The following is an 11,611-nucleotide window of genomic DNA, read 5'->3' as shown; positions in this document are numbered from 1 at the left end:
TGCAACTGTTTCCTCAGCGGGTTTTGTATCTGAACAAACGTTCTAATTGGTGCATTTCAGCTGGCTCGGCAGCTCAAGTGCCATGGGGTCTTAATTTAAATATTGCCAATAATATCATTACATTAAACATGATATTATTGACCTTTAGTGCGTTAACGGCTCATACACAATACGGAACCAGATCATATCAGAAAATGTTTACTCTTTAAGGTAGGTGTGATCTTTTAGTTTTAAAAGTCTGTACCTACACTGTTCCACAGTTTACTCACAAAACATATGAAAACGATAGTAAAAGGCGGATATTGGCCCAAACAAACCAATGCAATTCATACTGAGCTAGGTTTCTAGGTTGAAAAAGCATTGTTTGTGAAGTCATTGTCACGAAAAGCGACAGTTAAGTTTGTAAAAAATCTACTAAAAACTATTTCATTCCGGACAAGTTGTTCTTTCACCAAATTTTAGCTTCTCTAAGCTGACTTTTGATGTACAGAGACGGGTGTAACATGCGACATAGTATATAATTGTTCATTTGTTGTAAGCTATTAAACAAACTTTTTGATGAATAACTAAGTTCCTGTCCGGACAAGTTCGAATTCACGAACGCAAGCACACAATTTTGACTGCTATATCGAGATTTCCGCAAGCTAGTTCGATTTTTAAAAAATAAATTTAATGATGTTTCTCTTTGTTAGTATTAGTCCGTTCAGTGGGAGAATTCAGCGAAACATGGCGAATGCACATTTGAAATAATACGAATTGTCTACTGACACGAGTGATGTTTGCGCACACGGTTTATCCATTGTATTGATAAAACATGCTGAAAAAATATTTTCAATTGAAAATTTTGTTTCGTATATTATCTGGAGCCATGTTTTCGGATATGTTCCTCTTAAAGTCTTTAATGGTTTTGTCTGTTTACGGTGCACGAAAAATAAATATATGTCCCTTTTAAAACTCAAACGCTTTAAGTCTTTAAAGTTTAGTGTTATACATTATTCCAACGATTGCATATAAATATAACTGACTCTTTCAGCATTGTAAATTAGAAGCAGCAAATGTGTTTTTCTCTATCGTACCAAAACACATTTTAATAGTGTTTCAAGATTATTATGTAGGTAACGTTCCATTGTTTTCTCTCGTTCTGATAAAATCAAATTTTTATATGAAACATTTGGCGTATGAAATTAGATGAAATATTATAATATTCATCGAACATCCGTAAATTTCGTATTTACTGGGTTTTGTTGACATTTTTACCAGAAATACTCGACATTTTGTCATGTGTAAGTTCTGGTATGATCAGTTGCCCTCTCGTGTAGAAGCCGGAAACGCACTTATGTTTTCCTTTCGTCCATTTTGATTAAATGGTGTTAGTTAAATTATTTACAATATATGCCCGTAAATGTGTATCACTATCAGGACAAGAAGGCAAACCAGTACCAGGAATATTCATTTATATAGGTTAAGAAATCGACACTAAGGAAGTGATATGTTTTGGATATTAGATACAAAACATGTAAATGGTGTAATTGTATGTAAGCTTATGCTGACACGAGTATTTGTATTTGATTATTAGATACGTGTGGCATGTATCGTATGTTGAGATCAGCACAAGATATAAGAGATTTAACTAGGTACTAGGTAGTGCGGTTATTGTGATGTAATAGTAATATGATATGAACACGTATCCTTTCTTTAGTTATTCAGAAACTTATTAATTTAAAAAGGATATTTAGCGCAGTAATACATTCGTACATAATAGCGGTCAGTTTATGTTATTTTTATGTAAGTTTATGGTAAGCTAGGATTGAGATCAATTGAGTCTTGTTCTGAGAAAACTGGGCTTAATGCATGTGCGTAAAGTGTCGTCCCAGATTAGCCTGAGCAGTTCGCACAGACTAATCAGGGACGACACTTTCCGCCTAAACTTCATTTTCGGTAAGGAGAGACTTCCTTGAAACTAAAAATACCATAAAAGCGGAAAGTGTCGTCCCTGATTAGCCTGTGTGGATTGCACAGGCTAATCTGGGATGACACTTTACGCACATGCATTAAGTGCAGTTTTCTCAGAACAAGGCTCAATTGAAAATGCAATAATAATCGTATGATCCAAATACTTATCTTTGAATAGCTTAACTTAAAAGTATTTCGGGGATTATAAAATCGACCGATTTCATAATTAAACATTCCTATATTAGCTGCGCTGATTATTGAAAAAATCGTTCACTTAGTGATGCAAGCATGAAACTTGGCATACAATACCTTTAGGTACCCATTTCTTCAAAAAGCACGTTAGCAACTTGAAAAATCAAAATGGCGGCATTTTTTCAAGATGGCCGCCAATACTCTGTTTTAAGCAAGAAGTACTAGTACGGTCAATATATGAAATAATACCTTCATCCACCAAAACTTGGTATAAAGGGTATTTTAACTGATCCTGGTAGGGTAGAAGGTCTTTTAACACATATCAAATGTTTACCACAATCGGACCTCCGAAAAGTTAATCTTTTCAAGATGGCCGCCAAGATGGCCGCCAATTACCTATAAATGATCATAACTATGTAACTATACAATCAAATTTGATGAATGTGTTGTCTATACCTAAGTTTCAAGGTGTAAAGAACACATTAACATCACTAGACATTGTTTAAAATTACAATAGTACACACAAATCCAACATGGCGTCCAAAATGGCCGCCAAGATGGCCATCACAACCTATAAATGATCATGACTATGTAAATATCCACTCAAATTGGATTATTTTGGTGGCTATACATAGGTTTAAAGGGGCAAAAACACATTAAGATCATCATACATTGCTTAAGTTTATTATATTAAACACAAATCCAACATGGCGTCCAAAGATGGCCACCAAAACAAATTAATGATCATAACTATCTAACTATCCACTCAAATTTTGAATTTGGTGTCTAAACCTAGGTTTCAAGGGGCAAAGAACACGTAAAGATCATCAGACATTGTTTAAGTTTACAATAGTACACACTAATCCAAAATGGCGTCTAAAATGGCCGCCAAGATGGCCGCCAAACCCTATTAATGATCACAACTATGTAAATATAAACTCAAATTTTATTATTTTGGTGGCTATACATAGGTTCAAGGGGCAAATAACACATTATAGATAATCAGACATAGTTTAAGTTTATTATATTAAACACAAATCCAATATGGCGTCCAAAATGGCCTCCAATATGGCCACCTGAATCTATTCATGATCATACCTTTGTAACTTTCACAATTGATGAGTTTGGTGTCTATACCGAGGTTTCGAGGGGCCAAGAACACATAACGATTGTCAGACATAGTTTAAGTGTATTATGTTACACTGAAATTTCACATGGCGTCAAACGACACAATACGAAGGACCACAAGTCCATTACTTTTGACGTGGTGCTTGTTATGTGAAACGCCATAGTTTGGACCTGCCGTGATTTTTGGATTTTGACAAGAGGATCGATATTTTTCAGCTTCAGGCAACATTGAATTTACAGGGAATGATGCGTGTCTTGAATCAGAAAATACAGTACTCAGGGCTGCAATTGTCATTCAAATTCTTGCCTATGATTAATTTGTACAATGGGGACAAAGCGTGCATTCTGTCAACATAAGCCTTAGTTTGCAACCTTGCCACAACCTTCACACCATTGTTGTAACGTTTGACCAACCCTTGTATTGGAAGGCTGCCGAAATCGTCACTGATGCGCCACAAAGTGTTGATTTAAATTTGGGATGTTTCATAAACGTATGAGCTTGCGGGGGGGGGGGGCTCAAAGGATCTCTCATGGCCGAAACCGCTCTCAAAAACATACTTGTGGCAGTCTATAGAGAAAATGCGCAAATTGTGCACATTGTTATACGAAAATTTTTCCAGAGGGCTTCACGGGACCATCTTCTTGTTGAAAAGGGCATTACACAGCCAGCTTACAGCCAAAATGACCCAGAAGCATAAAAGCATATCGTACTGAGTGTTGGCTGATGCATTAGCAGGCAGTGCCCGATTTGCTATCCATCTTTGCTGCAAATAAGCGACCTAGAGGAAACGCACCCAGATGTTTATCTAAAGTTCGGTATTGGTTTTCATGTTGTTCGTAGGAGCCATCAATGCTATGCTGGGCTAGGACGTGATCTTGTCATTGAGAACACATTGATGATGTGTTTATAGAGCACATGTGGTCTAACTCGCGGCAGTGAAATTGCCGAGGAAATGCAACCCCCTTGGACCCTATCTGCATCATCCGAGCACAACAGTGGGATGCAGTATTTCACAGATCTGGCCTATACTTCAATTCCACAACACAAAGATTCAAATGAGGCGTGATCTAGAGAAAATGCAGACACAGATTACAACCTGCTCTCTATACACAGCTAACCCTACTCTGAGAAACATGGTCAATAAGATAGTGGCTGGGTCAGATGTGAATGTTCATGCAGTTGAGGCGTTTGAGAAAACGATCGTAAGAGATATCATAGGAAACTCGGTCTTTGCTTATAAATTCACGAGAAAATACAGAGCCAAAGCTCTTGGGAATAGCTTGGCTGTTAAGATCGCTTCTGACCGTGCTTTTTATCCTGCTCTTATGTTCCAGCGTTTTCTGGTGGTGTTAAAATCTGGAGATCCTTCCCTTGCAGTCGTATCGTCTTTTGAACTGAGCTCCCTTCCTGCTGCCCTCTTTGAAACCAAGAATATACTGTGTACAGCAGATAAGCCTAAGATCGCTCAAGCAAGTTGAGAGTATGCTATAGACAAATCATGTGAGGCTGAGATGAACTGTTTTCATAAAACAGATGCATGATGGTGGCACTTAGCTGAATCCTTGACCATGGAGAAGGGCGACTTATATAACGCAATAGCCGAGTCTTATGTAGATTCAAAGAAAATGCATTACGTACAAGCGGCAGTTCGATGGCTACGAAGACGGTCATAATAACAAAGACAACACGCACCGGAGATGATGAAACAAACGTGAATCATATTGTGAGTTTATGCAAAGAAACTTGAAACTTGAAACTTGCTAATTTGATGAAACGCCTATTTATATAATTATATTCAATGGCGTTGTACAAAACATATAAATATACATGCAATTGATAAAAATAAGAGTGATTGATACTTTTGTGCAGCATTAATTAACGGATTAATAATCTAAAAATGTGTGATATAAATAAAAATGCTGTAAAAAAACTTAAGCAATAAAACAATACAGGCTACGATATTAAAACACAGGAAAAAATAAAATATTATGTAATAAATTGATATAACTAGGGCTAAGGCAATAATTATAATGATATTATGAGCAAAGTTTTGGCAACATAAAGATACTGTTTTAACATTAACTGAAAGGATACGTGAAAGGATATTTCTGCACTCTGGCTGTCGGATCCCACAGCTACCGGTCGCCTGTCACCCTTACGGACACTTCTTTTGGGTTTTAACCGTATTTGAACTATTATGACTACAAGTCACAAATAGACTGACCAAGTGTGACTACAAGACACAACTTGAAGGTTAAAATTTCAGTGTGACTATAAGACACAATTAGAAGGGCTAAGCGTGACTTAAAGACCGCTGGATGATGTCATTCAATCATTGAGAGAAGCCCTAATGATTTTTGGTTAACGGTCACTTGTACAATAAATATCCTTTTCGAGCAAAGAAGCCCGCATAATTCTTAAATTTCATAGTCCTCTGAGTCATGGTTGTTGGACAAATAAGCCCATACAACTGAGCCACGATTTGTTTTGAAATCACAGGTATTCAAACTAAAATAGGTTGTAAAAGTCTCTGAAGAGAAATGTTTTCAAATTCCTGTTGAAAATGTCTATTGAGACAGAAGTTCGAATTCCACAGTTTCGGACCAACAACTCCGAAACTCCTGTCCATGAACGTTTTTCTCTTTGTGCGTTTCACATCATAACATCCGTCATACGAGACGGTAGATCGTAGGTTACGTGCTGGTACGTTTTCTTTGAAAAGTTCTGTAAGGTATTTTGGCGCGTTTCCAACAGAACAATTATACATGAAGTTCAGTAATTTGAATGTTATCCTAGCCTCTACTGGTAGCCAGTGTAGTTCACACAAGACATCTTTTGAACTGTCATATTTCTGTCGGCCGAGTACCAATTTGGCACACATGTTTTTGACACATTGCATTTTGTTTATTTCGCATTGTTTATTTCGCATTGAACAGCTCAATGCGAAATAAACAATGCGAAACAAAATGCTCATGTACAAAAGGAAGACTTTTTGTCTCGTGACAGAAACACGGCCGGTATGATTGCTCTGATCAGCACAACTCTGCCTTAAATGGGATGCTATATTGTTCTGTCTTCAGCGGATGCAGACGTTGATATTGTGAAAGAAACAGTATAACGATCCCGTCGTAGCACCACACAGTTGTAGTGCGAGGATACAGATTTGCTCATCAAGATCGTGCATTACTCCGAAAGGGACAATAAAACTATCTACTTCTGCTTTGATGTATATAAATTGTCAAAGGAACACACAGTGTATAATATTAATCTTTTGGAAAAACTCATGCTTATTAAGGCTGTAATTAATATTCAATGATTTTCAGCAACGTTAAAAAATGAAGTCTACAGACGTTAGTAAAACCTGATCCTATTTTGAAGTCATGTGCGAGTTCATTCTCTCTTCCAAATGTCATAAATTTGAGTTTATGATAATTCAACTGCTTAATGAAAAAAACTCAACTCGATTAAAGTTGTCCTTGTCTCTTAAACTATGGCGTTTTACATAACAACCATAACTTTTAAGTAACAACTTATGGACCTGTGGTCCTTCGTATTGTGTTAATGGCCAATTTGGTCGCCGTGTTGGATATGTGTAACATAATTAGCTTACATTTTGTATGATGATATAGATGTGATCTTTATGTGTTCTTTTCTCCCTGAAACCTGGGTAAAGACACCAAATTTATCAAATTTGAGTGGACAGTTACATAGTCATATTGTATTATCATAAATAGGTTTTGACCGCCGTCTTGGCGGTCATTTTGGATTTGAGTGATATATAATAAACTTATGAAAAATGTCTGATGACCTTTATGTGTTCTTTGCCCACTTTGCCTATCTATAGACTCCAAAATGTTGATATAAAATAGAGTGGAAAGTAACATAGTTATGATCATTAATATGTTTTGGCGACCATCTTGGCAGCCATGTTTGACACCATGTTGGATTTCTGTGTAAAACCTTTCAGAGAATTTGTTTCTTTTTTTATTTTTCAATCCTGACGGCGGCCATCTTGAAAACTGACGCTATTTTGAAATTTTGTAGTGGCTAACGTTCTTTATCAAATCTATAGTGACTGAAGGGTATATGTGCCAAATTTGGTGCTTGCATTATAAACTGAACGATTTCTTGATATATAGACTTAATCTGCTGAGCTATATCCATGAGCAACATATATTTGTTGTAGCTACAAAATCATAGACAACCATATAATACATTTTAGTATATAATGAGGACTCAGTTTTGTGTGCAGCAGTTCGGCTACATTCAGAGCGCGATGGACATCGGATTCATTTACATGTTAACAATAAGGTAGGCCTTTAAGAGTCAGGCCGCCCGTCCTCTGTTTGCCTTTTGGCTAGAATGTTTTATGAACTAAAAAGCTTCCATAAGTATCATGCAGATCAGAATTTTAGTGGACTTGGTTGATAGCAGAATGCAATTTAATTGACAGTTCTTGGTGTTGTATATTCGATGTTTGTTCCACATTATTACGCATCGCATTACAAGTATAGAGTCTATTGGCATTGCTTTCCTTAAAACCTTTTCCAATATGCGTTTATTCTCTCCATTAGTAACATTATTTCAACGACAATGTAGCACTACACGTGTGCATTTTAAATACACATGTATATAAATGTTTTGCTAACAATAAATTTAATGTTCTGCTTTTGACTATATAATATTGAAGTTATTGGTATCGTTTATTTTTACTCAAGCTATGTAGTCGAGGATTTTACACCGTTGATTTACGGCTTCTTCTTTAGAAGATGGAATGTTAACCATATGATTTTAGCTTTTAAAATATTTTAATAAGAAAAATAAACTGATCAAAACTAAAATCAATGCGTTGGAACGGTCAACGCAAATCAATTGGTTTATAATCAGTTTGACGTTTGGTCGAACCTCGCCCGAAACTCAGAATTATTCACAAACTAAACGCGCATCTACAACAATCTTTATATCAGATACATATGCTAACAGCATATAAAAATGGATAGCCAAACTGTTACGCGTGAATAACATGTTAAGACATACTTTTATTTTTTAAGTGTCTCAAGTGAAAAAAATTATTAAAAAATGAATAGGGTGTATGTTTTAAGGCTTTTCGTTTACAAAACAAAAAATATGGTGCATCTCTCAACGAATCTTTAATACAGTCAAAATTGAAAATCAAGAAACTCTATGGGCTGAGCAACTGTTGTTAACCACTGCAATTATAACAGGACGTACAATAAACATAAAATTATCAAAACTTGGATCACCGACAGGTACGGTCTTGAAAAGCATCGGTTATTATAACTTGTTTGGAGGCTAGGCGAACCTCACTTTACCCAATATATAATCACTAATCAATTGCGCGTCTACTAAGATCTCCACATAATTTATCTATGCCGGCAAAACATCAAACATAAATGCCATAATGTGACGCGTGAATCGAATATTTCAAATAATTTTAGTTTTCTGGTGTCGCATGTAATGCATTTCTGTTAATACTATAACGGCATATGCTATTACTTTACAAAGAAATATGATGATTCAATAAAACAATTACACTATCCAATTAGCAATACTCACCTTCGCTGCATAACTTTTGGTCTACTTCAAGATCCGTATCGTACTCTTCGCTATCAGATATCGACGGCTTGTGTGAGTAACTATGCCTTATTCGTCTTCTTCGGTTTTCTCCAACGTTTCTCCATTCCACTGAAACTTTAGCTCCTAAATCATCTCCATCCTCACTGACCGTCCTTTCCAAATCCAGATCATCATGTTTCATGCCACATGAAATCAAATGGTCGACCCCAATTGTAAGTGGGATGTTTTGGTTGGTATGTCCTCGTTTTATATGCAGTTGATGTCCTGCTTTTTCAGACAATTGTTTGATTTTCCAACGGTACGTTTGTGTCTCTTTGGAGTCTATATGCGGCCGTAAACAACCATTAATATTGACGACAGAATCAAGCATGAATGTTGTATTCAGACTAGCCATTTCTAAACACTGCGTATGTAATTGTTTTTCGTCTGTCTGTATCCAGGAATTTCCTTTGGTATAGGACTGTCTTCAATCAGACAAATTATAAATCCTCAGAATATAATTTAACAAGTTCATATACATCCATATACATTTTACACATATACCTATGTTCCATGTATAACTGACAGTAAATTGAGCAGGACAATAGCGTTATTCCGATGTTGGTTTTAATTATAACAAAAAGTATGCTTCATTCACAGGTTCTCATCTTAACTTGTTTCACAGTTATTTTATTTAAACAGTTGAAGTTAATTTTGCGCCGTAAAATCAAACGTTTCAACTGATTCTTTCATCAAAATCAATACCTGGATCCCTAGAGGTAATACTTCTTTATGAAAGAATCACATGACAATTTTCACTCGACACCTTCACAAGTTATTAACAAACCGATGAATATTTTATGCGTTTTTCAAAACCATATGAATGCGCTGTCTGGTTCGCAGACACAATTTATATGAATAAGCAAGCGGAACTCGAATAATGGTTAAAACGCTTTAATAATGCATAAGACAGCACAGTTTCAGGTGAAAATAATTCTTTATTATCATATTAAAGTAATCGCAAGTGTAGGAACATTCGAACTTGACAGTTGAATAGTTGATTTAGTTTTGCGAAAGTCAGGTTTTCGCTATACGATACAACACACTGATATCTCAAATATGTAGAACAAAGCGACGCATCGAGAGTTTTGTTTTGTTTTAAGCCAGATACCAGTTTCAATTATTGTTTATAAACACCAAATTATTAATCACACTTGTAATGCCATTAAATTTATTCCTTTAAATGTAATAGGTCGCTCTTAAACAAATATAAATGTACATGTTTAATAAAATTAGTCCGTTCTTTCATCAATAAGACGAGATCACTAAATAATCGTTACGTAAATAACCATGTCTTATTCAACCAAGAATGTACTTAGCGCGACTGCTATAGAACAATTCCTTTCATCTTAAAGGGGCCGTTTAACAGATTTTGGCATGTATTGAAGCTTGTCATTAAATGCTTTTTATTGATAAAATTAAACATTTGACCTAAAAATCTCCAGTAAAAAAAAACAAGAATACAATTTAAAAAAGGAAAAAAAGTAACCCTCAAAATTAACAGGGCTCGAACCACTGACCCCTAGATTCCTGGAGTAAAAAGTCGACGACTCGACCATCCATGCTCATGCTTAGACCGGATGTATTTTTTACCTATATAAGCAATCCTCGTAGTTTCCCAAAATATAAGGACAACAACAGAACTTTCCAAATTATTCAATCGTTTCGTATCGCACGACGCTTTATAATTTTCAGGTTTTCAAATCGTCAAAAGATGCATATTATATATATTTAACAGCATGGTAAATGGTCTGTATTACTATTTCCTCAAACATATAACGAAAATTTGCGAATCTGAAACAACTTTTTTTAATTTTGTCAATTTGCTCAAACGTGAAATCTGTTAAACGACCCCTGTAACAAGATACATGTTTATTAGGCTATCAACGATGGAAATTCGTTGATTATGCAGAAGTCCATTTTTATCCCATACATTGTATAATTAATTGCATTGGCTTCATCAATTATTGAGTACATAAACACTTGAAAAGAACACTTAAAAAGAGTGCTTTACTTAATTACTCCCTAGCACGTATCAAAATATCTAACCGTTATGTTGGGATTTTCTCAAATACCATAGTCCATTACTGTGTTATGCTGACATATAATTTAAACTGAAATGATTTTGTTGCAGTACATTTTATACAATGCAAATTCGAAGCTGTAAAGATTAACCCTTTTATGACTAGTGTCTAGAAAAAAGGCCTTGGCAAACAGCGTAGACCCAGATGAGACGCCGCATGATGCGTCGTCTCATCAGGGTCTGCGCTGTTTGCTTAAATGAATTTCTGTACGAAATATTCTAAATATAGAAATAAATATACTAGACATCCCTAATTTTGGAAATAAATAGATCCACTTTAGAAGGATGGTAGAGTCCACTAGGCATAAATGGGTTAAGTAACATTTTGACAGGGTCGCATATGGGACATGGTTCGTTATACATGTAGAACGAAATTAATTCCTATATATAAATAATACATAAAACTATTTTTAGATACTTTATGCAGTGTATTGTATAGGCACTTTGTCAATTGCCTTTAATATACGACTATCCGATGTTAACATCAAGTATCTCTTTAAAATGTTTCTTGAGGGTTGTTTTTCCTATAAGTTATTAATTTACATTAATTTATTAGTACATCCATTCGGATGGTAACGATATTTTCGATCCAGGCGTGTCTCTGATGTTTCGATATT

Source organism: Dreissena polymorpha, chromosome 11, assembly GCF_020536995.1.
Source record: "Dreissena polymorpha isolate Duluth1 chromosome 11, UMN_Dpol_1.0, whole genome shotgun sequence".
NCBI classification, from domain to species: Eukaryota; Metazoa; Mollusca; class Bivalvia; order Myida; family Dreissenidae; genus Dreissena; species Dreissena polymorpha.
Note: the sequence above shows the minus strand (reverse complement) of the source record.